Consider the following 24,550-nt stretch of genomic DNA (forward strand, 5'->3'; position numbering starts at 1 on the left):
TCTTGATGTAGTCCTAAGCAGTGACTGAGGAGAAACACTTTCATTGAAAGGGGTTGCCTAGCTTCCAAAAATTACGAGTCTCCAGAAATCTCAGCAACTATTTTTTCACCCAAACTGGATGATACTTTCAGGTAATGATCAGTACACTAAGCCCACTTGGTTCCCCAAATTTCGTTCTTCTATGTTGAAGCGTTCGTTTCCAGTAACAGTTTGAATTTTGGCGTTTCACTCTGTTTTCTCCTATACTGATAGATGTATTTGGAACTCTAAATCAAACACGGTTTGTGCTAGCTTCTTGAAAATTGACACAATAAAGCAGTTTCACGTTCTATCTCTATGTTCTGTTTCCTCTTGATGTAGCCCTAAGCAGTGACTGGGGAGAAACCCTTTCATTGAATGGGGTTGCCAAGCTTCCAAAAATTACGAGTCTCCAGAAATCTCAGCAACTATTTTTTCACCCAAAGTGGATGATACTTTCAGGTAATGAGCAGTACACTAAGCCCACTTGGTTCCCCAAATTTCGTTCTTCTATGTTGAAGCGTTCGTTTCCAGTAACAGTTTGAATTTTGGCGTTTCACTCTGTTTTCTCCTATACTGATAGATGTATTTGGAACTCTAAATCAAACACGGTTTGTGCTAGCTTCTTGAAAATTGACACAATAAAGCAGTTTCACGTTCTATCTCTATGTTCTGTTTCCTCTTGATGTAGCCCTAAGCAGTGACTGGGGAGAAACCCTTTCATTGAATGGGGTTGCCAAGCTTCCAAAAATTACGAGTCTCCAGAAATCTCAGCAACTATTTTTTCACCCAAACTGGATGATACTTTCAGGTAATGAGCAGTACACTAAGCCCACTTGGTTCCCCAAATTTCGTTCTTCTATGTTGAAGCGTTCGTTTCCAGTAACAGTTTGAATTTTGGCGTTTCACTCTGTTTTCTCCTATACTGATAGATGTATTTGTAACTCTAAATCAAACACGGTTTTTGCTAGCTTCCTGAAAATTGACACAATAAAGCAGTTTCACGTTCTATCTCTATGTTCTGTTTCCTCTTCTTGTAGCCCTAAGCAGTGACTGGGGAGAAACACTTTCATTGTAAGGGGTTGCCAAGCTTCCAAAAATTACGAGTCTCTAGAAATCTCACCAACTATTTTTTCACTGAAACTGGATGACACTTTCAGGTAATGATCAGGACACTAAGCCCACTTGGTTGCCCAAATTTCGTTCTTCTATGTTGAAGCGTTCGTTTCCAGTAACAGTTTGAATTTTGGCGTTTCACTCTGTTTTCACCTATATTGATAGCTGTATTTGGAACAATAAATCAAACACGGTTTGTCCTAGCTTCTTGAAACTTGACACAATAAAGCAGTTTCACGTTCTATCTCTATGTTCTGTTTCCTCTTGATGTAGTCCTAAGCCGTGACTGGGGAGAAACACTTTCATTGAAAGGGGTTGGCAAGCTTCCAAAAATTACGAGTCTCCAGAAATCTCAGCAACTATTTTTTCACCCAAACTGGATGACACTTTCAGGTAATGATCAGTACACTAAGCCCACTTGGTTCCCCAAATTTCGTTCTTCTATGTTGAAGCGTTCCTTTCCAGTAACAGTTTGAATTTTGGCGTTTCACTCTGTTTTCTCCTATACTGATAATTGTATATGGAACTCTAAATCAAACATGGATTGTGCTCACTTCTTGAAACTTGACACAATAAAGTGGTTTCACGTGCTATCTCTCTGTTCTCTTTCCTCTTGATGTAGCCCTAAGCCGTGACTGGGAGAAACACTTTCATTGAAAGGGGTTGCCAAGCTTCCAAAAATTACGAGTCTCCAGAAATCTCAGCAACTATTTTTTCACACAAACTGGATGACACTTTCAGGTAATGATCAGGACACTAAGCCCACTTGGTTCCCCAAATTTCGTCCTTCTGTGTTGAAGCGTTCGTTTCCAGTAAAAGTTTGAATTTTGGCGTTTCACTCTGTTTTCTCCTATAGTGATACATGTATTTGGAACACTAAATCAAACATGGTTTGTGCTAGCTTCTTGAAACTTGACACAATAAAGCAGTTTCACGTTCTATCTCTATGTTCTGTTTCCTCTTGATGTAGCCCTAAGCCGTGACTGGGGAGAAACACTTTCATTGAAAGGGGTTGCCAAGCTTCCAAAAATTACGAGTCTCCAGAAATCTCAGCAACTATTTTTTCACCCAAACTGGATGACACTTTCAGGTAATGATCAGTACACTAAGCCCACTTGGTTCCCCAAATTTCGTTCTTCTATGTTGAAGCGTTCCTTTCCAGTAACAGTTTGAATTTTGGCGTTTCACTCTGTTTTCTCCTATACTGATAGTTGTATTTGGAACTGGATGATACTTTCAGGTAATGATCAGTTCACTAAGCCCACTTGGTTCCCCAAATTTCGTTCTTCTATGTTGAAGCGTTCGTTTCCAGTAACAGTTTGAATTTTGGCGTTTCACTCTGTTTTCTCCTATATTGATAGATGTATTTGGAACTCTAAATCAAACACGGTTTGTGCTAGCTTCTTGAAACTTGACACAATAAAGCAGTTTCACGTTCTTTCTCTATGTTCTGTTTCCTCTTGATGTAGCCCTAAGCAGTGACTGGGGAGAAACACTTACATTGAAAGGTGTTGCCAAGCTTCCAAAAATTACGAGTCTCCAGAAATCTCAGCAACTATTTTTTCACCCAAACTGGATGATACTTTCAGGTAATGATCAGTACACTAAGCCCACTTGGTTCCCCAAATTTCGTTCTTCTATGTTGAAGCGTTCGTTTCCAGTAACAGTTTGAATTTTGGCGTTTCACTCTGTTTTCTCCTATACTGATAGATGTATTTGGAACTCTAAATCAAACACGGTTTGTGCTAGCTTCTTGAAAATTGACACAATAAAGCAGTTTCACGTTCTATCTCTATGTTCTGTTTCCTCTTGATGTAGCCCTAAGCAGTGACTGGGGAGAAACCCTTTCATTGAATGGGGTTGCCAAGCTTCCAAAAATTACGAGTCTCCAGAAATCTCAGCAACTATTTTTTCACCCAAACTGGATGATACTTTCAGGTAATGAGCAGTACACTAAGCCCCCTTGGTTCCCCAAATTTCGTTCTTCTATGTTGAAGCGTTCGTTTCCAGTAACAGTTTGAATTTTGGCGTTTCACTCTGTTTTCTCCTATACTGATAGATGTATTTGGAACTCTAAATCAAACACGGTTTGTGCTAGCTTCTTGAAAATTGACACAATAAAGCAGTTTCACGTTCTATCTCTATGTTCTGTTTCCTCTTGATGTAGCCCTAAGCAGTGACTGGGGAGAAACCCTTTCATTGAATGGGGTTGCCAAGCTTCCAAAAATTACGAGTCTCCAGAAATCTCAGCAACTATTTTTTCACCCAAACTGGATGATACTTTCAGGTAATGAGCAGTACACTAAGCCCACTTGGTTCCCCAAATTTCGTTCTTCTATGTTGAAGCGTTCGTTTCCAGTAACAGTTTGAATTTTGGCGTTTCACTCTGTTTTCTCCTATACTGATAGATGTATTTGTAACTCTAAATCAAACAAGGTTTTTGCTAGCTTCCTGAAAATTGACACAATAAAGCAGTTTCACGTTCTATCTCTATGTTCTGTTTCCTCTGGATGTAGCCCTAAGCAGTGACTGGGGAGAAACACTTTCATTGAAAGGGGTTGCCAAGCTTCCAAAAATTACGAGTTTCCAGAAATCTCAGCAACTATTTTTTCACCCAAACTGGATGATACTTTCAGGTAATGATCAGTACACTAAGCCCACTTGGTTCCCCAAATATCGTTATTCTATGTTGAAGCGTTCGTTTCCAGTAACAGTTTGAATTTTGGCGTTTCACTCTGTTTTCTCCTATACTGATAGATGTATTTGGAACACTAAATCAAACACGGTTTGTGCAAGCTTCTTGAAACTTGACACAATAAAGCAGTTTCACGTTCTATCTCTATGTTCTGTTTCCTCTTGATGTAGTCCTAAGCAGTGACTGGGGAGACACACTTTCATTGAAAGGGGTTGCCAAGCTTCCAAAAATTACGAGTCTCCAGAAATCTCAGCAACTATTTTTTCACCCAAACTGGATGATACCTTCAGGTAATGATCAGGACACTAAGCCCACTTGGTTCCCCTAATTTCGTTCTTCTATGTTGAAGCGTTCCTTTCCAGTAACAGTTTGAATTTTGGCGTTTCACTCTGTTTTCTCCTATGCTGATTGATGTATTTGGAACTCTAAATCAAACATGGTTTGTGCTAGCTTCTTGAAACTTGACACAATAAAGCAGTTTCATGTACTTTCCCTATGTTCTGTTTCCTCTTGATGTATCCCTAAGCCGTGACTGGGGAGAAACACTTTCATTGAAAGGGGTTGGCAAGCTTCCAAAAATTACGAGTCTCCAGAAATCTCAGCAACTATTTTTTCACCCAAACTGGATGACACTTTCAGGTAATGATCAGTACACTAAGCCCACTTGGTTCCCCAAATTTCGTTCTTCTATGTTGAAGCGTTCCTTTCCAGTAACAGTTTGAATTTTGGCGTTTCACTCTGTTTTCTCCTATGCTGATTGATGTATTTGGATCTCTAAATCAAACACGGTTTGTGCTAGCTTCTTGAAACTTGACACAATAAAGCAGTTTCACGTTCTTTCTCTATGTTCTGTTTTCTCTTGATGTAGCCCTAAGCAGTGACTGGGGAGAAACACTTTCATTGAAAGGGGTTGCCAAGCTTCCAAAAATTACGATTCTCCAGAAATATCAGCAACTATTTTTTCACCCAAACTGGATGATACTTTCAGGTAATGATCAGTACCCTAAGCCCACTTGGTTCCCCAAATTTTGTTCTTCTATGTGGAAGCGTTCGTTTCCAGTAACAGTTTGAATTTTGGCGTTTCACTCTGTTTTCTCCTATACTGATAGAAGTATTTGGAGTCTAAATCAACACGGTGTGTGCTAGCTTCTTGAAACTTGACACAATAAAGCAGTTTCACGTTCTTTCTCTATGTTCTGTTTCCTCTTGATGTAGCCCTAAGCAGTGACTGGGGAGAAACACTTTCATTGATAGGGGTTGCCAAGCTTCCAAAAATTACGAGTCTCCAGAAATCTCAGCAACTATTGTTTCACTCAAACTGGATGATACTTTCAGGTAACGATCAGGACACTAAGCCCACTTGGTTCCCCAAATTTCGTACTTCTATGTTGAAGCGTTCGTTTCCAGTAACAGTTTGAATTTTGGCGTTTCACTCTGTTTTCTCCTATACTGATAGATGTATTTGGAACTCTAAATCAAACACGGTTTGTGCTAGCTTCTTGAAACTTGACACAATAAAGCAGTTTCACATTCTATCTCTATGTTCTGTTTCCTCCTGATGTAGCCGTAAGCCGTAACTGGGGAGAAACAGTTATATTGAAAGGGGTTGCCAAGCTTCCAAAAATTACGAGTCTCCAGTAATCTCAGCAACTATTGTTTCACCCAACCTGGATGATACTTTCAGGTAATGATCAGGACACTAAGCCCACTTGGTTCCCCAAATTTCGTTCTTCTATGTTGAAGCGTTCGTTTCCAGTAACAGTTTGAATTTTGGCGTTTCACTCTGTTTTCTCCTATACTGATAGATGTATTTGGAACTCTAAATCAAACACGGTTTGTGCTAGCTTCTTGAAACTTGACACAATAAAGCGGTTTCACATGCTATCTCTATATTCTGTTTCCTCTTGATGTAGCCTTAAGCCGTGACTGGGGAGAAACACTTTCATTGAAAGGGGTTGCCAAACTTCCAAAAATTACAAGTCTCCAGAAATCTCAGCAACTATTTTTTCACCCAAACTGGATGATACTTTCAGGTAATGATCAGTATACTAAGAACACTTGGTTCCCCAAATTTCGTTCTTCTATGTTGAAGCGTTCGTTTCCAGTAACAGTTTGAATTTTGGCGTTTCACTCTGTTTTCTCCTATACTGATAGATGTATTTGGAATCTAAATCAAACACGGTTTGTGCTAGATTCTTGAAACTTGACACAATAAAGCGGTTTCACGTGCTATCTCTATGTTCTGTTTCCTCTTGATGTAGCCCTAAGCCGTGACTGGGGAGAAACACTTTCATTGAAAGGGGTTGTCAAGCTTCCAAAAATTACGAGTCTCCAGAAATCTCAGCAACTATTTTTTCACCCAAACTGGATGATACTTTCAGGTATGATCAGTACACTAAGCCCACTTGGTTCCCCAAATTTTGTTCTTCTATGTTGAAGCGTTCGTTTCCAGTAACAGTTTGAATTTTGGCGTTTCACTCTGTTTTCTCCTATACTGATAGATGTATTTGGAACTCTAAATCAAACACGGTTTGTGCTAGCTTCTTGAAAATTGACACAATAAAGCAGTTTCACGTTCTATCTCTATGTTCTGTTTCCTCTTGATGTAGCCCTAAGCAGTGACTGGGGAGAAACCCTTTCATTGAATGGGGTTGCCAAGCTTCCAAAAATTACGAGTCTCCAGAAATCTCAGCAACTATTTTTTCACCCAAACTGGATGATACTTTCAGGTAATGAGCAGTACACTAAGCCCACTTGGTTCCCCAAATTTCGTTCTTCTATGTTGAAGCGTTCGTTTCCAGTAACAGTTTGAATTTTGGCGTTTCACTCTGTTTTCTCCTATACTGATAGATGTATTTGGAACTCTAAATCAAACACGGTTTGTGCTAGCTTCTTGAAAATTGACACAATAAAGCAGTTTCACGTTCTATCTCTATGTTCTGTTTCCTCTTGATGTAGCCCTAAGCAGTGACTGGGGAGAAACCCTTTCATTGAATGGGGTTGCCAAGCTTCCAAAAATTACGAGTCTCCAGAAATCTCAGCAACTATTTTTTCACCCAAACTGGATGATACTTTCAGGTAATGAGCAGTACACTAAGCCCACTTGGTTCCCCAAATTTCGTTCTTCTATGTTGAAGCGTTCGTTTCCAGTAACAGTTTGAATTTTGGCGTTTCACTCTGTTTTCTCCTATACTGATAGATGTATTTGTAACTCTAAATCAAACACGGTTTTTGCTAGCTTCCTGAAAATTGACACAATAAAGCAGTTTCACGTTCTATCTCTATGTTCTGTTTCCTCTGGATGGAGCCCTAAGCAGTGACTGGGGAGAAACACTTTCATTGAAAGGGGTTGCCAAGCTTCCAAAAATTACGAGTTTCCAGAAATCTCAGCAACTATTTTTTCACCCAAACTGGATGATACTTTCAGGTAATGATCAGTACACTAAGCCCACTTGGTTCCCCAAATATCGTTCTTCTATGTTGAAGCGTTCGTTTCCAGTAACAGTTTGAATTTTGGCGTTTCACTCTGTTTTCTCCTATACTGATAGATGTATTTGGAACACTAAATCAAACACGGTTTGTGCAAGCTTCTTGAAACTTGACACAATAAAGCAGTTTCACGTTCTATCTCTACGTTCTGTTTCCTCTTGATGTAGTCCTAAGCAGTGACTGGGGAGACACACTTTCATTGAAAGGGGTTGCCAAGCTTCCAAAAATTACGAGTCTCCAGAAATCTCAGCAACTATTTTTTCACCCAAACTGGATGATACCTTCAGGTAATGATCAGGACACTAAGCCCACTTGGTTCCCCAAATTTCGTTCTTCTATGTTGAAGCGTTCATTTCCAGTAACAGTTTGAATTTTGGCGTTTCACTCTGTTTTCTCCTATACTGATAGATGTTCTTGGAACTCTAAATCAAACACGGTTTTTGCTAGCTTCCTGAAAATTGACACAATAAAGCAGTTTCATATTCTATCTCTATGTTATGTTTCCTCTTGATGTAGACCTAAGCAGTGACTGGGGAGAAACACTTTCATTGAATGGGGTTGCCAAGCTTCCAAAAATTACGAGTCTCCAGAAATCTCAGCAACTATTTTTTCACCCAAACTGGATGATACTTTCAGTTAATGATCAGTACACTAAGCCCACTTCATTCCCCAAATTTCGTTCTTCTATGATGAAGCGTTTGTTTCCAGTAACAGTTTGAATTTTGGCGTTTCACTCTGTTTTCTCCTATACTGATAGATGTATTTGGAACTCTAAATCAAACACGGTTTGTGCTAGCTTCTTGAAACTTGACACAATAAAGCAGTTTCACGTTCTTTCTCTATGTTCTGTTTCCTCTTGATGTAGCCCTAAGCAGTGACTGGGGAGAAACACTTTCATTGAAAGGGGTTGCCAAGCTTCCAAAAATTACGAGTTTCCAGAAATCTCAGCAACTATTTTTTCACCCAAACTGGATGATACTTTCAGGTAATGATCAGTACAATAAGCCCATATCGTTCCCCAAATTTCGTTCTTCTATGTTGAAGCGTTCGTTTCCAGTAACAGTTTGAATTTTGGCGTTTCACTCTGTTTTCTCCTATACTGATAGATGTATTTGTAACTCTAAATCAAACACGGTTTGTGCTAGCTTCTTGAAAATTGACACAATAAAGCAGTTTCACGTTCTGTTTTTATGTTCTGTTTCCTCTTAATGTAGCCCTAAGCAGTGACTGGGGAGAAACACTTTCATTGAAAGGGGTTGCCAAGCTTCCAAAAATTACGAGTCTCCAGAAATCTCAGCAACTATTTTCTCACCCAAACTGGATGATACTTTCAGGTAATGATCAGTACACTAAGCCCACTTGGTTCCCCAAATTTCGTTCTTCTATGTTGAAGCGTTCGTTTCCAGTAACAGTTTGAATTTTGGCGTTTCACTCTGTTTTCTCCTATACTGATAGAAATATTTGGAGTCTAAATCAACACGGTGTGTGCTAGCTTCTTGAAACTTGACACAATAAAGCAGTTTCATGTTCTTTCTCTATGTTCTGTTTCCTCTTGATGTAGCCCTAAGCAGTGACTGGGGAGAAACACTTTCATTGATAGGGGTTGCCAAGCTTCCAAAAATTACGAGTCTCCAGAAATCTCAGCAAATATTTTTTCACTCAAACTGGATGATACTTTCAGGTAATGATCAGTACACTAAGCCCACTTGGTTCCCCAAATTTCGTTCTTCTATGTTGAAGCGTTCGTTTCCAGTAACAGTTTGAATTTTGACGTTTCACTCTGTTTTCTCCTATACTGATAGATGTATTTGGAACACTAAATCAAACACGGTTTGTGCTAGCTTCTTGAAACTTGACACAATAAAGCAGATTCACGTTCTATCTCTATGTTCTGTTTCCTCTTGATGTAGCCCTACGCCGTGACTGGGGAGAAACAGTTACATTGAAAGGGGTTGCCAAGCTTCCAAAAATTACGAGTCTCCAGTAATCTCAGCAACTATTTTTTCACCCAACCTGGATGATACTTTCAGGTAATGATCAGGACACTAAGCCCACTTGGTTCCCCAAATTTCGTTCTTCTATGTTGAAGCGTTCGTTTCCAGTAACAGTTTGAATTTTGGCGTTTCACTCTGTGTTCTCCTATAGTGATAGATGTATTTGGAACTCTAAATCAAACAAGGTTTTTGCTAGCTTCTTGAAACTTGACACAATAAAGCAGTTTCACGTTCTTTCTCTATGTTCTGTTTCCTTTTGATGTAGCCCTAAGCAGTGACTGGGGAGAAACACTTTCATTGAAAGGGGTTGCCAAGCTTCCAAAAATTACGAGTCTCCAGAAATCTCAGCAACTATTTTTTCACCCAAACTGGATGATACTTTCAGGTAATGATCAGGACACTAAGCCCACTTGGTTCCCCAAATTTCGTTCTTCTATGTTGAAGCGTTCATTTCCAGTAACAGTTTGAATTTTGGCGTTTCACTCTGTTTTCTCCTATACTGATAGATGTTCTTGGAACTCTAAATCAAACACGGTTTTTGCTAGCTTCCTGAAAATTGACACAATAAAGCAGTTTCATATTCTATCTCTATGTTATATTTCCTCTTGATGTAGACCTAAGCAGTGACTGGGGAGAAACACTTTCATTGAATGGGGTTGCCAAGCTTCCAAAAATTACGAGTTTCCAGAAATCTCAGCACCTATTTTTTCACCCAAACTGGATGATACTTTCAGGTAATGATCAGTACACTAAGCCCACTTCGTTCCCCAAATTTCGTTCTTCTATGTTGAAGCGTTCGTTTCCAGTAACAGTTTGAATTTTGGCGTTTCACTCTGTTTTCTCCTATACTGATAGATGTATTTGGAATCTAAATCAAACACGGTTTGTGCTAGATTCTTGACAATTGACACAATAAAGCAGTTTCACGTTCTGTCTCTATGTTCTGTTTCCTCTTGATGTAGCCCTAAGCCGTGACTGGGGAGAAACACTTTCATTGAAAGTGGTTGCCAAGCTTCCAAAAATTACGAGTCTCCAGAAATCTCAGCAACTATTTTTTCACCCAAACTGGATGATACTTTCAGGTAATGATCAGTACACTAAGCCCACTTGGTTCCCCAAATTTCGTTCTTCTATGTTGAAGCGTTCGTTTCCAGTAACAGTTTGAATTTTGGCGTTTCACTCTGTTTTCTCCTATACTGATAGATGTATTTGGAACTCTAAATCAAACACGGTTTGTGCAAGCTTCTTGAAACTTGACACAATAAAGCAGTTTCACGTTCTATCTCTATGTTATGTTTCCTCTTGATGTAGACCTAAGCAGTGACTGGGGAGAAACACTTTCATTGAAAGGGGTTGCCAAGCTTCCAAAAATTACGAGTCTCCAGAAATCTCAGCAACTATTTTTTCACCCAAACTGGATGATACTTTCAGGTAATGATCAGGACACTAAGCCCACTTGGTTCCCCAAATTTCGTTCTTCTATGTTGAAGCGTTCGTTTCCAGTAACAGTTTGAATTTTGGCGTTTCACTCTGTTTTCTCCTATACTGATAGATGTTCTTGGAACACTAAATCAAACACGGTTTTTGCTAGCTTCTTGAAAATTGACACAATAAAGCAGTTTCATATTCTATCTCTATGTTATGTTTCCTCTTGATGTAGACCTAAGCAGTGACTGGGGAGAAAAACTTTCATTGAATGGGGATGCCAAGCTTCCAAAAATTACGAGTCTTCAGAAATCTCAGCAACTATTTTTTCACCCAAACTGGATGATACTTTCAGGTAATGATCAGTACACTAAGCCCACTTGGTTCCCCAAATTTCGTTCTTCTATGTTGAAGCGTTTGTTTCCAGTAACAGTTTGAATTTTGGCGTTTCACTCTGTTTTCTCCTATACTGATAGATGTATTTGGAACTCTAAATCAAACACGGTTTGTGCTAGCTTCTTGAAACTTGACACAATAAAGCAGTTTCACGTTCTTTCTCTATGTTCTGTTTCCTTTTGATGTAGCCCTAAGCAGTGACTGGGGAGAAACACTTTCATTGAAAGGGGTTGCCAAGCTTCCAAAAATTACGAGTTTCCAGAAATCTCAGCAACTATTTTTTCACCCAAACTGGATGATACTTTCAGGTAATGATCAGTACACTAGTCCCACTTGGTTCCCCAAATTTCGTACTTCTATGTTGAAGCGTTCGTTTCCAGTAACAGTTTGAATTTTGGCGTTTCACTCTGTTTTCTCCTATATTGATAGATGTATTTGGAACTCTAAATCAAACACGGTTTGTGCTAGCTTCCTGAAACTTGACACAATAAAGCAGTTTCACGTTCTATCTCTATGTTCTGTTTCCTCTGGATGTAGCCCTAAGAAGTGACTGGGGAGAAACCCTTTCATTGAATGGGGTTGCCAAGCTTCCAAAAATTACGAGTCTCCAGAAATCTCAGCAACTATTTATTCACCCAAACTGGATGATACTTTCAGGTGATGATCAGTACACTAAGCCCACTTGGTTCCCCAAATTTCGTTCTTCTATGTTGAAGCGTTCGTTTCCAGTAACAGTTTGAATTTTGGCGTTTCACTCTGTTTTCTCCTATACTGATAGATGTATTTGGAACTCTAAATCAAACACGGTTTGTGCAAGCTTCTTGAAACTTGACACAATAAAGCAGTTTCACGTTCTATCTCTATGTTCTGTTTCCTCTTGATGTAGTCTTAAGCAGTGACTGGGGAGAAACACTTTCATTGAAAGGGGTTGCCAAGCTTCCAAAAATTACGAGTCTCCAGAAATCTCAGCAACTATTTTTTCACCCAAACTGGATGATACTTTCAGGTAATGATCAGGACACTAAGCCCACTTGGTTCCCCAAATTTCGTTCTTCTATGTTGAAGCGTTCATTTCCAGTAACAGTTTGAATTTTGGCGTTTCACTCTGTTTTCTCCTATACTGATAGATGTTCTTGGAACTCTAAATCAAACACGGTTTTTGCTAGCTTCCTGAAAATTGACACAATAAAGCAGTTTCATATTCTATCTCTATGTTATATTTCCTCTTGATGTAGACCTAAGCAGTGACTGGGGAGAAACACTTTCATTGAATGGGGTTGCCAAGCTTCCAAAAATTACGAGTCTCCAGAAATCTCAGCAACTATTTTTTCACCCAAACTGGATGATACTTTCAGGTAATGATCAGTACACTAAGCCCACTTCGTTCCCCAAATTTCGTTCTTCTATGATGAAGCATTTGTTTCCAGTAACAGTTTGAATTTTGGCGTTTCACTCTGTTTTCTCCTATACTGATAGATGTATTTGGAACTCTAAATCAAACAAGGTTTTTGCTAGCTTCTTGAAACTTGACACAATAAAGCAGTTTCACGTTCTTTCTCTATGTTCTGTTTCCTTTTGATGTAGCCCTAAGCAGTGACTGGGGAGAAACACTTTCATTGAAAGGGGTTGCCAAGCTTCCAAAAATTACGAGTCTCCAGAAATCTCAGCAACTATTTTCTCACCCAAACTGGATGATACTTTCAGGTAATGATCAGTACACTAAGCCCACTTGGTTCCCCAAATTTCGTTCTTCTATGTTGAAGCGTTCGTTTCCAGTAACAGTTTGAATTTTGGCGTTTCACTCTGTTTTCTCCTATACTGATAGATGTTTTTGGAACTCTAAATCAAACACGGTTTGTGCTAGCTTCTTGAAACTTGACACAATAAAGCAGTTTCACGTTCTTTCTCTATGTTCTGTTTCCTTTTGATGTAGCCCTAAGCAGTGACTGGGGAGAAACACTTTCATTGAAAGGGGTTGCCAAGCTTCCAAAAATTACGAGTTTCCAGAAATCTCAGCACCTATTTTTTCACCCAAACTGGATGATACTTTCAGGTAATGATCAGTACACTAAGCCCACTTCGTTCCCCAAATTTCGTTCTTCTATGTTGAAGCGTTCGTTTCCAGTAACAGTTTGAATTTTGGCGTTTCACTCTGTTTTCTCCTATACTGATAGATGTATTTGGAATCTAAATCAAACACGGTTTGTGCTAGATTCTTGACAATTGACACAATAAAGCAGTTTCACGTTCTGTCTCTATGTTCTGTTTCCTCTTGATGTAGCCCTAAGCCGTGACTGGGGAGAAACACTCTCATTGAAAGTGGTTGCCAAGCTTCCAAAAATTACGAGTCTCCAGAAATCTCAGCAACTATTTTTTCACCCAAACTGGATGATACTTTCAGGTAATGATCAGTACACTAAGCCCACTTCGTTCCCCAAATTTCGTTCTTCTATGTTGAAGCGTTCGTTTCCAGTAACAGTTTGAATTTTGGCGTTTCACTCTGTTTTCTCCTATACTGATAGATGTATTTGGAACTCTAAATCAAACACGGTTTGTGCAAGCTTCTTGAAACTTGACACAATAAAGCAGTTTCACGTTCTATCTCTATGTTATGTTTCCTCTTGATGTAGACCTAAGCAGTGACTGGGGAGAAACACTTTCATTGAAAGGGGTTGCCAAGCTTCCAAAAATTACGAGTCTCCAGAAATCTCAGCAACTATTTTTTCACCCAAACTGGATGATACTTTCAGGTAATGATCAGGACACTAAGCCCACTTGGTTCCCCAAATTTCGTTCTTCTATGTTGAAGCGTTCGTTTCCAGTAACAGTTTGAATTTTGGCGTTTCACTCTGTTTTCTCCTATACTGATAGATGTATTTGGAACTCTAAATCAAACACGGTTTGTGCAAGCTTCTTGAAACTTGACACAATAAAGCAGTTTCACGTTCTATCTCTATGTTATGTTTCCTCTTGATGTAGACCTAAGCAGTGACTGGGGAGAAACACTTTCATTGAAAGGGGTTGCCAAGCTTCCAAAAATTACGAGTCTCCAGAAATCTCAGCAACTATTTTTTCACCCAAACTGGATGATACTTTCAGGTAATGATCAGGACACTAAGCCCACTTGGTTCCCCAAATTTCGTTCTTCTATGTTGAAGCGTTCGTTTCCAGTAACAGTTTGAATTTTGGCGTTTCACTCTGTTTTCTCCTATACTGATAGATGTTCTTGGAACTCTAAATCAAACACGGTTTTTGCTAGCTTCTTGAAAATTGACACAATAAAGCAGTTTCATATTCTATCTCTATGTTATGTTTCCTCTTGATGTAGACCTAAGCAGTGACTGGGGAGAAAAACTTTCATTGAATGGGGATGCCAAGCTTCCAAAAATTACGAGTCTTCAGAAATCTCAGCAACTATTTTTTCACCCAAACTGGATGATACTTTCAGGTAATGATCAGTACACTAAGCCCACTTCGTTCCCCAAATTTCGTTCTTCTATGATGAAGCATTTGTTTCCAGTAACAGTTTGAATTTTGGCGTTTCACTCTGTTTTCTCCTATACTGATAGATGTATTTGGAACTCTAAATCAAACACGGTTTGTGCTAGCTTCTTGAAACTTGACACAATAAAGCAGTTTCACGTTCTTTCTCTATGTTCTGTTTCCTTTTGATGTAGCCCTAAGCAGTGACTGGGGAGAAACACTTTCATTGAAAGGGGTTGCCAAGCTTCCAAAAATTACGAGTTTCCAGAAATCTCAGCAACTATTTTTTCACCCAAACTGGATGATACTTTCAGGTAATGATCAGTACACTAGTACCACTTGGTTCCCCAAATTTCGTACTTCTATGTTGAAGCGTTCGTTTCCAGTAACAGTTTGAATTTTGGCGTTTCACTCTGTTTTCTCCTATATTGATAGATGTATTTGGAACTCTAAATCAAACACGGTTTGTGCTAGCTTCCTGAAACTTGACACAATAAAGCAGTTTCACGTTCTATCTCTATGTTCTGTTTCCTCTGGATGTATCCCTAAGAAGTGACTGGGGAGAAACCCTTTCATTGAATGGGGTTGCCAAGCTTCCAAAAATTACGAGTCTCCAGAAATCTCAGCAACTATTTTTTCACCCAAACTGGATGATACTTTCAGGTGATGATCAGTACACTAAGCCCACTTGGTTCCCCAAATTTCGTTCTTCTATGTTGAAGCGTTCGTTTCCAGTAACAGTTTGAATTTTGGCGTTTCACTCTGTTTTCTCCTATACTGATAGATGTATTTGGAACTCTAAATCAAACACGGTTTGTGCAAGCTTCTTGAAACTTGACACAATAAAGCAGTTTCACGTTCTATCTCTATGTTCTGTTTCCTCTTGATGTAGTCTTAAGCAGTGACTGGGGAGAAACACTTTCATTGAAAGGGGTTGCCAAGCTTCCAAAAATTACGAGTCTCCAGAAATCTCAGCAACTATTTTTTCACCCAAACTGGATGATACTTTCAGGTAATGATCAGGACACTAAGCCCACTTGGTTCCCCAAATTTCGTTCTTCTATGTTGAAGCGTTCATTTCCAGTAACAGTTTGAATTTTGGCGTTTCACTCTGTTTTCTCCTATACTGATAGATGTTCTTGGAACTCTAAATCAAACACGGTTTTTGCTAGCTTCCTGAAAATTGACACAATAAAGCAGTTTCATATTCTATCTCTATGTTATATTTCCTCTTGATGTAGACCTAAGCAGTGACTGGGGAGAAACACTTTCATTGAATGGGGTTGCCAAGCTTCCAAAAATTACGAGTCTCCAGAAATCTCAGCAACTATTTTTTCACCCAAACTGGATGATACTTTCAGGTAATGATCAGTACACTAAGCCCACTTCGTTCCCCAAATTTCGTTCTTCTATGATGAAGCATTTGTTTCCAGTAACAGTTTGAATTTTGGCGTTTCACTCTGTTTTCTCCTATACTGATAGATGTATTTGGAACTCTAAATCAAACAAGGTTTTTGCTAGCTTCTTGAAACTTGACACAATAAAGCAGTTTCACGTTCTTTCTCTATGTTCTGTTTCCTTTTGATGTAGCCCTAAGCAGTGACTGGGGAGAAACACTTTCATTGAAAGGGGTTGCCAAGCTTCCAAAAATTACGAGTCTCCAGAAATCTCAGCAACTATTTTTTCACCCAAACTGGATGATACTTTCAGGTAATGATCAGGACACTAAGCCCACTTGGTTCCCCAAATTTCGTTCTTCTATGTTGAAGCGTTCATTTCCAGTAACAGTTTGAATTTTGGCGTTTCACTCTGTTTTCTCCTATACTGATAGATGTTCTTGGAACTCTAAATCAAACACGGTTTTTGCTAGCTTCCTGAAAATTGACACAATAAAGCAGTTTCATATTCTATCTCTATGTTATATTTCCTCTTGATGTAGACCTAAGCAGTGACTGGGGAGAAACACTTTCATTGAATGGGGTTGCCAAGCTTCCAAAAATTACGAGTTTCCAGAAATCTCAGCACCTATTTTTTCACCCAAACTGGATGATACTTTCAGGTAATGATCAGTACACTAAGCCCACTTCGTTCCCCAAATTTCGTTCTTCTATGTTGAAGCGTTCGTTTCCAGTAACAGTTTGAATTTTGGCGTTTCACTCTGTTTTCTCCTATACTGATAGATGTATTTGGAATCTAAATCAAACACGGTTTGTGCTAGATTCTTGACAATTGACACAATAAAGCAGTTTCACGTTCTGTCTCTATGTTCTGTTTCCTCTTGATGTAGCCCTAAGCCGTGACTGGGGAGAAACACTTTCATTGAAAGTGGTTGCCAAGCTTCCAAAAATTACGAGTCTCCAGAAATCTCAGCAACTATTTTTTCACCCAAACTGGATGATACTTTCAGGTAATGATCAGTACACTAAGCCCACTTGGTTCCCCAAATTTCGTTCTTCTATGTTGAAGCGTTCGTTTCCAGTAACAGTTTGAATTTTGGCGTTTCACTCTGTTTTCTCCTATACTGATAGATGTATTTGGAACTCTAAATCAAACACGGTTTGTGCTAGCTTCTTGAAACTTGACACAATAAAGCAGTTTCACGTTCTTTCTCTATGTTCTGTTTCCTTTTGATGTAGCCCTAAGCAGTGACTGGGGAGAAACACTTTCATTGAAAGGGGTTGCCAAGCTTCCAAAAATTACGAGTTTCCAGAAATCTCAGCAACTATTTTTTCACCCAAACTGGATGATACTTTCAGGTAATGATCAGTACACTAGTACCACTTGGTTCCCCAAATTTCGTACTTCTATGTTGAAGCGTTCGTTTCCAGTAACAGTTTGAATTTTGGCGTTTCACTCTGTTTTCTCCTATATTGATAGATGTATTTGGAACTCTAAATCAAACACGGTTTGTGCTAGCTTCCTGAAACTTGACACAATAAAGCAGTTTCACGTTCTATCTCTATGTTCTGTTTCCTCTGGATGTATCCCTAAGAAGTGACTGGGGAGAAACCCTTTCATTGAATGGGGTTGCCAAGCTTCCAAAAATTACGAGTCTCCAGAAATCTCAGCAACTATTTTTTCACCCAAACTGGATGATACTTTCAGGTGATGATCAGTACACTAAGCCCACTTGGTTCCCCAAATTTCGTTCTTCTATGTTGAAGCGTTCGTTTCCAGTAACAGTTTGAATTTTGGCGTTTCACTCTGTTTTCTCCTATACTGATAGATGTATTTGGAACTCTAAATCAAACACGGTTTGTGCAAGCTTCTTGAAACTTGACACAATAAAGCAGTTTCACGTTCTATCTCTATGTTCTGTTTCCTCTTGATGTAGTCTTAAGCAGTGACTGGGGAGAAACACTTTCATTGAAAGGGGTTGCCAAGCTTCCAAAAATTACGAGTCTCCAGAAATCTCAGCAACTATTTTTTCACCCAAACTGGATGATACTTTCAGGTAATGATCAGGACACTAAGCCCACTTGGTTCCCCAAATTTCGTTCTTCTATGTTGAAGCGTTCATTTCCAGTAACAGTTTGAATTTTGGCGTTTCACTCTGTTTTCTCCTATACTGATAGATGTTCTTGGAACTCTAAATCAAACACGGTTTTTGCTAGCTTCCTGAAAATTGACACAATAAAGCAGTTTCATATTCTATCTCTATGTTATATTTCCTCTTGATGTAGACCTAAGCAGTGACTGGGGAGAAACACTTTCATTGAATGGGGTTGCCAAGCTTCCAAAAATTACGAGTCTCCAGAAATCTCAGCAACTATTTTTTCACCCAAACTGGATGATACTTTCAGGTAATGATCAGTACACTAAGCCCACTTCGTTCCCCAAATTTCGTTCTTCTATGATGAAGCATTTGTTTCCAGTAACAGTTTGAATTTTGGCGTTTCACTCTGTTTTCTCCTATACTGATAGATGTATTTGGAACTCTAAATCAAACAAGGTTTTTGCTAGCTTCTTGAAACTTGACACAATAAAGCAGTTTCACGTTCTTTCTCTATGTTCTGTTTCCTTTTGATGTAGCCCTAAGCAGTGACTGGGGAGAAACACTTTCATTGAAAGGGGTTGCCAAGCTTCCAAAAATTACGAGTCTCCAGAAATCTCAGCAACTATTTTTTCACCCAAACTGGATGATACTTTCAGGTAATGATCAGGACACTAAGCCCACTTGGTTCCCCAAATTTCGTTCTTCTATGTTGAAGCGTTCATTTCCAGTAACAGTTTGAATTTTGGCGTTTCACTCTGTTTTCTCCTATACTGATAGATGTTCTTGGAACTCTAAATCAAACACGGTTTTTGCTAGCTTCCTGAAAATTGACACAATAAAGCAGTTTCATATTCTATCTCTGTGTTATATTTCCTCTTGATGTAGACCTAAGCAGTGACTGGGGAGAAACACTTTCATTGAATGGGGTTGCCAAGCTTCCAAAAATTACGAGTTTCCAGAAATCTCAGCACCTATTTTTTCACCCAAACTGGATGATACTTTCAGGTAATGATCAGTACACTAAGCCCACTTCGTTCCCCAAATTTCGTTCTTCTATGTTGAAGCGTTCGTTTCCAGTAACAGTTTGAATTTTGGCGTTTCACTCTGTTTTCTCCTATACTGATAGATGTATTTGGAATCTAAATCAAACACGGTTTGTGCTAGATTCTTGACAATTGACACAATAAAGCAGTTTCACGTTCTGTCTCTATGTTCTGTTTCCTCTTGATGTAGCCCTAAGCCGTGACTGGGGAGAAACACTTTCATTGAAAGTGGTTGCCAAGCTTCCAAAAATTACGAGTCTCCAGAAATCTCAGCAACTATTTTTTCACCCAAACTGGATGATACTTTCAGGTAATGATCAGTACACTAAGCCCACTTGGTTCCCCAAATTTCGTTCTTCTATGTTGAAGCGTTCGTTTCCAGTAACAGTTTGAATTTTGGCGTTTCACTCTGTTTTCTCCTATACTGATAGATGTATTTGGAACTCTAAATCAAACACGGTTTGTGCAAGCTTCTTGAAACTTGACACAATAAAGCAGTTTCACGTTCTATCTCTATGTTATGTTTCCTCTTGATGTAGACCTAAGCAGTGACTGGGGAGAAACACTTTCATTGAAAGGGGTTGCCAAGCTTCCAAAAATTACGAGTCTCCAGAAATCTCAGCAACTATTTTTTCACCCAAACTGGATGATACTTTCAGGTAATGATCAGGACACTAAGCCCACTTGGTTCCCCAAATTTCGTTCTTCTATGTTGAAGCGTTCGTTTCCAGTAACAGTTTGAATTTTGGCGTTTCACTCTGTTTTCTCCTATACTGATAGATGTTCTTGGAACTCTAAATCAAACACGGTTTTTGCTAGCTTCTTGAAAATTGACACAATAAAGCAGTTTCATATTCTATCTCTATGTTATGTTTCCTTTTGATGTAGCCCTAAGCAGTGACTGGGGAGAAACACTTTCATTGAAAGGGGTTGCCAAGCTTCCAAAAATTACGAGTCTCCAGAAATCTCAGCAACTATTTTTTCACCCAAACTGGATGATACTTTCAGGTAATGATCAGTACACTAAGCCCACTTGGTTCCCCAAATTTCGTTCTTCTATGATGAAGCGTTCGTTTCCAATAACAGTTTGAATTTTGGCGTTTCACTCTGTTTTCTCCTATACTGATAGATGTTCTTGGAACTCTAAATCAAACACGGTTTTTGCTAGCTTCTTGAAAATTGACACAATAAAGCAGTTTCATATTCTATCTCTATGTTCTGTTTCCTCTTGATGTAGACCTAAGCAGTGACTGGGGAGAAACACTTTCATTGAAAGGGGTTGCCAAGCTTCCAAAAATTACGAGTCTCCAGAAATCTCAGCAACTATTTTTTCACCCAAACTGGATGATACTTTCAGGTAATGATCAGTACACTAAGCCCACTTCGTTCCCCAAATTTCGTTCTTCTATGATGAAGCGTTTGTTTCCAGTAACAGTTTGAATTTTGTCGTTTCACTCTGTTTTCTCCTATACTGATAGATGTATTTGGAACTCTAAATCAAACACGGTTTGTGCTAGCTTCTTGAAACTTGACACAATAAAGCAGTTTCAAGTTCTTTCTCTATGTTCTGTTTCCTTTTGATGTAGCCCTAAGCAGTGACTGGGGAGAAAAACTTTCATTGAAAGGGGTTGCCAAGCTTCCAAAAATTACGATTCTCCAGAAATCTCAGCAACTATTTTTTCACCCAAACTGGATGATACTTACAGGTAATGATCAGTACACTAAGCCCACTTGGTTCCCCAAATTTCGTTCTTCTATGTTGAAGCGTTCGTTTCCAGTAACAGTTTGAATTTTGGCGTTTCACTCTGTTTTCTCCTATACTGATAGATGTATTTGGAATCTAAATCAAACACGGTTTGTGCTAGATTCTTGAAACTTGACACAATAAAGCGGTTTCACGTGCTATCTCTATGTTCTGTTTCCTCTTGATGTAGCCCTAAGCCGTGACTGGGGAGAAACACTTTCATTGAAAGGGGTTGCCAAGCTTCCAAGAATTACGAGTCTCCAGAAATCTCAGCAACTATTTTTTCACCCAAACTGGATGATACTTTCAGGTAATGATCAGGACACTAAGCCCACTTGTTTTCCCAAATTTCGTTCTTCTATGTTGAAGCGTTCATTTCCAGTAACAGTTTGAATTTTGGCGTTTCACTCTGTTTTCTCCTATACTGATAGATGTTCTTGGAACTCTAAATCAAACACGGTTTGTGCTAGCTTCTTGAAACTTGACACAATAAAGCAGTTTCACGTTCTTTCTCTATGTTCTGTTTCCTTTTGATGTAGCCCTAAGCAGTGACTGGGGAGAAACACTTTCATTGAAAGGGGTTGCCAAGCTTCCAAAAATTACGAGTCTCCAGAAATCTCAGCAACTATTTTCTCACCCAAACTGGATGATACTTTCAGGTAATGATCAGTACACTAAGCCCACTTGGTTCCCCAAATTTCGTTCTTCTATGTTGAAGCGTTCGTTTCCAGTAACAGTTTGAATTTTGGCGTTTCACTCTGTTTTCTCCTATACTGATAGATGTTTTTGGAACTCTAAATCAAACACGGTTTGTGCTAGCTTCTTGAAACTTGACACAATAAAGCAGTTTCACGTTCTTTCTCTATGTTCTGTTTCCTTTTGATGTAGCCCTAAGCAGTGACTGGGGAGAAACACTTTCATTGAAAGGGGTTGCCAAGCTTCCAAAAATTACGAGTTTCCAGAAATCTCAGCACCTATTTTTTCACCCAAACTGGATGATACTTTCAGGTAATGATCAGTACACTAAGCCCACTTCGTTCCCCAAATTTCGTTCTTCTATGTTGAAGCGTTCGTTTCCAGTAACAGTTTGAATTTTGGCGTTTCACTCTGTTTTCTCCTATACTGATAGATGTATTTGGAATCTAAATCAAACACGGTTTGTGCTAGATTCTTGACAATTGACACAATAAAGCAGTTTCACGTTCTGTCTCTATGTTCTGTTTCCTCTTGATGTAGCCCTAAGCCGTGACTGGGGAGAAACACTTTCATTGAAAGTGGTTGCCAAGCTTCCAAAAATTACGAGTCTCCAGAAATCTCAGCAACTATTTTTTCACCCAAACTGGATGATACTTTCAGGTAATGATCAGTACACTAAGCCCACTTGGTTCCCCAAATTTCGTTCTTCTATGTTGAAGCGTTCGTTTCCAGTAACAGTTTGAATTTTGGCGTTTCACTCTGTTTTCTCCTATACTGATAGATGTATTTGGAACTCTAAATCAAACACGGTTTGTGCAAGCTTCTTGAAACTTGACACAATAAAGCAGTTTCACGTTCTATCTCTATGTTATGTTTCCTCTTGATGTAGACCTAAGCAGTGACTGGGGAGAAACACTTTCATTGAAAGGGGTTGCCAAGCTTCCAAAAATTACGAGTCTCCAGAAATCTCAGCAACTATTTTTTCACCCAAACTGGATGATACTTTCAGGTAATGATCAGGACACTAAGCCCACTTGGTTCCCCAAATTTCGTTCTTCTATGTTGAAGCGTTCGTTTCCAGTAACAGTTTGAATTTTGGCGTTTCACTCTGTTTTCTCCTATACTGATAGATGTTCTTGGAACTCTAAATCAAACACGGTTTTTGCTAGCTTCTTGAAAATTGACACAATAAAGCAGTTTCATATTCTATCTCTATGTTATGTTTCCTCTTGATGTAGACCTAAGCAGTGACTGGGGAGAAAAACTTTCATTGAATGGGGATGCCAAGCTTCCAAAAATTACGAGTCTTCAGAAATCTCAGCAACTATTTTTTCACCCAAACTGGATGATACTTTCAGGTAATGATCAGTACACTAAGCCCACTTGGTTCCCCAAATTTCGTTCTTCTATGTTGAAGCGTTCGTTTCCAGTAACAGTTTGAATTTTGGCGTTTCACTCTGTTTTCTCCTATACTGATAGATGTATTTGGAACTCTAAATCAAACACGGTTTGTGCAAGCTTCTTGAAACTTGACACAATAAAGCAGTTTCACGTTCTATCTCTATGTTATGTTTCCTCTTGATGTAGACCTAAGCAGTGCTGGGGAGAAACACTTTCATTGAAAGGGGTTGCCAAGCTTCCAAAAATTACGAGTCTCCAGAAATCTCAGCAACTATTTTCTCACCCAAACTGGATGATACTTTCAGGTAATGATCAGGACACTAAGCCCACTTGGTTCCCCAAATTTCGTTCTTCTATGTTGAAGCGTTCGTTTCCAGTAACAGTTTGAATTTTGGCGTTTCACTCTGTTTTCTCCTATACTGATAGATGTTCTTGGAACTCTAAATCAAACACGGTTTTTGCTAGCTTCTTGAAAATTGACACAATAAAGCAGTTTCATATTCTATCTCTATGTTATGTTTCCTCTTGATGTAGACCTAAGCAGTGACTGGGGAGAAAAACTTTCATTGAATGGGGTTGCCAAGCTTCCAAAAATTACGAGTCTCCAGAAATCTCAGCAACTATTTTCTCACCCAAACTGGATGATACTTTCAGGTAATGATCAGTACACTAAGCCCACTTGGTTCCCAAAATTTCGTTCTTCTATGTTGAAGCGTTCGTTTCCAGTAACAGTTTGAATTTTGGCGTTTCACTCTGTTTTCTCCTATACTGATAGAAGTATTTGGAGTCTAAATCAACACGGTGTGTGCTAGCTTCTTGAAACTTGACACAATAAAGCAGTTTCACGTTCTTTCTCTATGTTCTGTTTCCTCTTGATGTAGCCCTAAGCAGTGACTGGGGAGAAACACTTTCATTGATAGGGGTTGCCAAGCTTCCAAAAATTACGAGTCTCCAGAAATCTCAGCAAATATTTTTTCACTCAAACTGGATGATACTTTCAGGTAATGATCAGGACACTAAGCCCACTTGGTTCCCCAAATTTCGTTCTTCTATGTTGAAGCGTTCGTTTCCAGTAACAGTTTGAATTTTGGCGTTTCACTCTGTTTTCTCCTATAGTGATAGATGTATTTGGAACTCTAAATCAAACACGGTTTGTGCTAGCTTCTTGAAACTTGACACAATAAAGCAGATTCACGTTCTATCTCTATGTTCTGTTTCCTCTTGATGTAGCCCTATGCCGTGACTGGGGAGAAACAGTTACATTGAAAGGGGTTGCCAAGCTTCCAAAAATTACGAGTCTCCAGTAATCTCAGCAACTATTTTTTCACCCAAACTGGATGATACTTTCAGGTAATGATCAGGACACTAAGCCCACTTGGTTCCCCAAATTTCGTTCTTCTATGTTGAAGCGTTCGTTTCCAGTAACAGTTTGAATTTTGGCGTTTCACTCTGTGTTCTCCTATAGTGATAGATGTATTTGGAACTCTAAATCAAACACGGTTTGTGCTAGATTCTTGAAACTTGACACAATAAAGCGGTTTCACATGCTATCTC

The sequence above is a fragment of the Spermophilus citellus genome (genome assembly GCF_964194105.1).
Source record: "Spermophilus citellus genome assembly, chromosome: 3".
Taxonomy (NCBI): domain Eukaryota; kingdom Metazoa; phylum Chordata; class Mammalia; order Rodentia; family Sciuridae; genus Spermophilus; species Spermophilus citellus.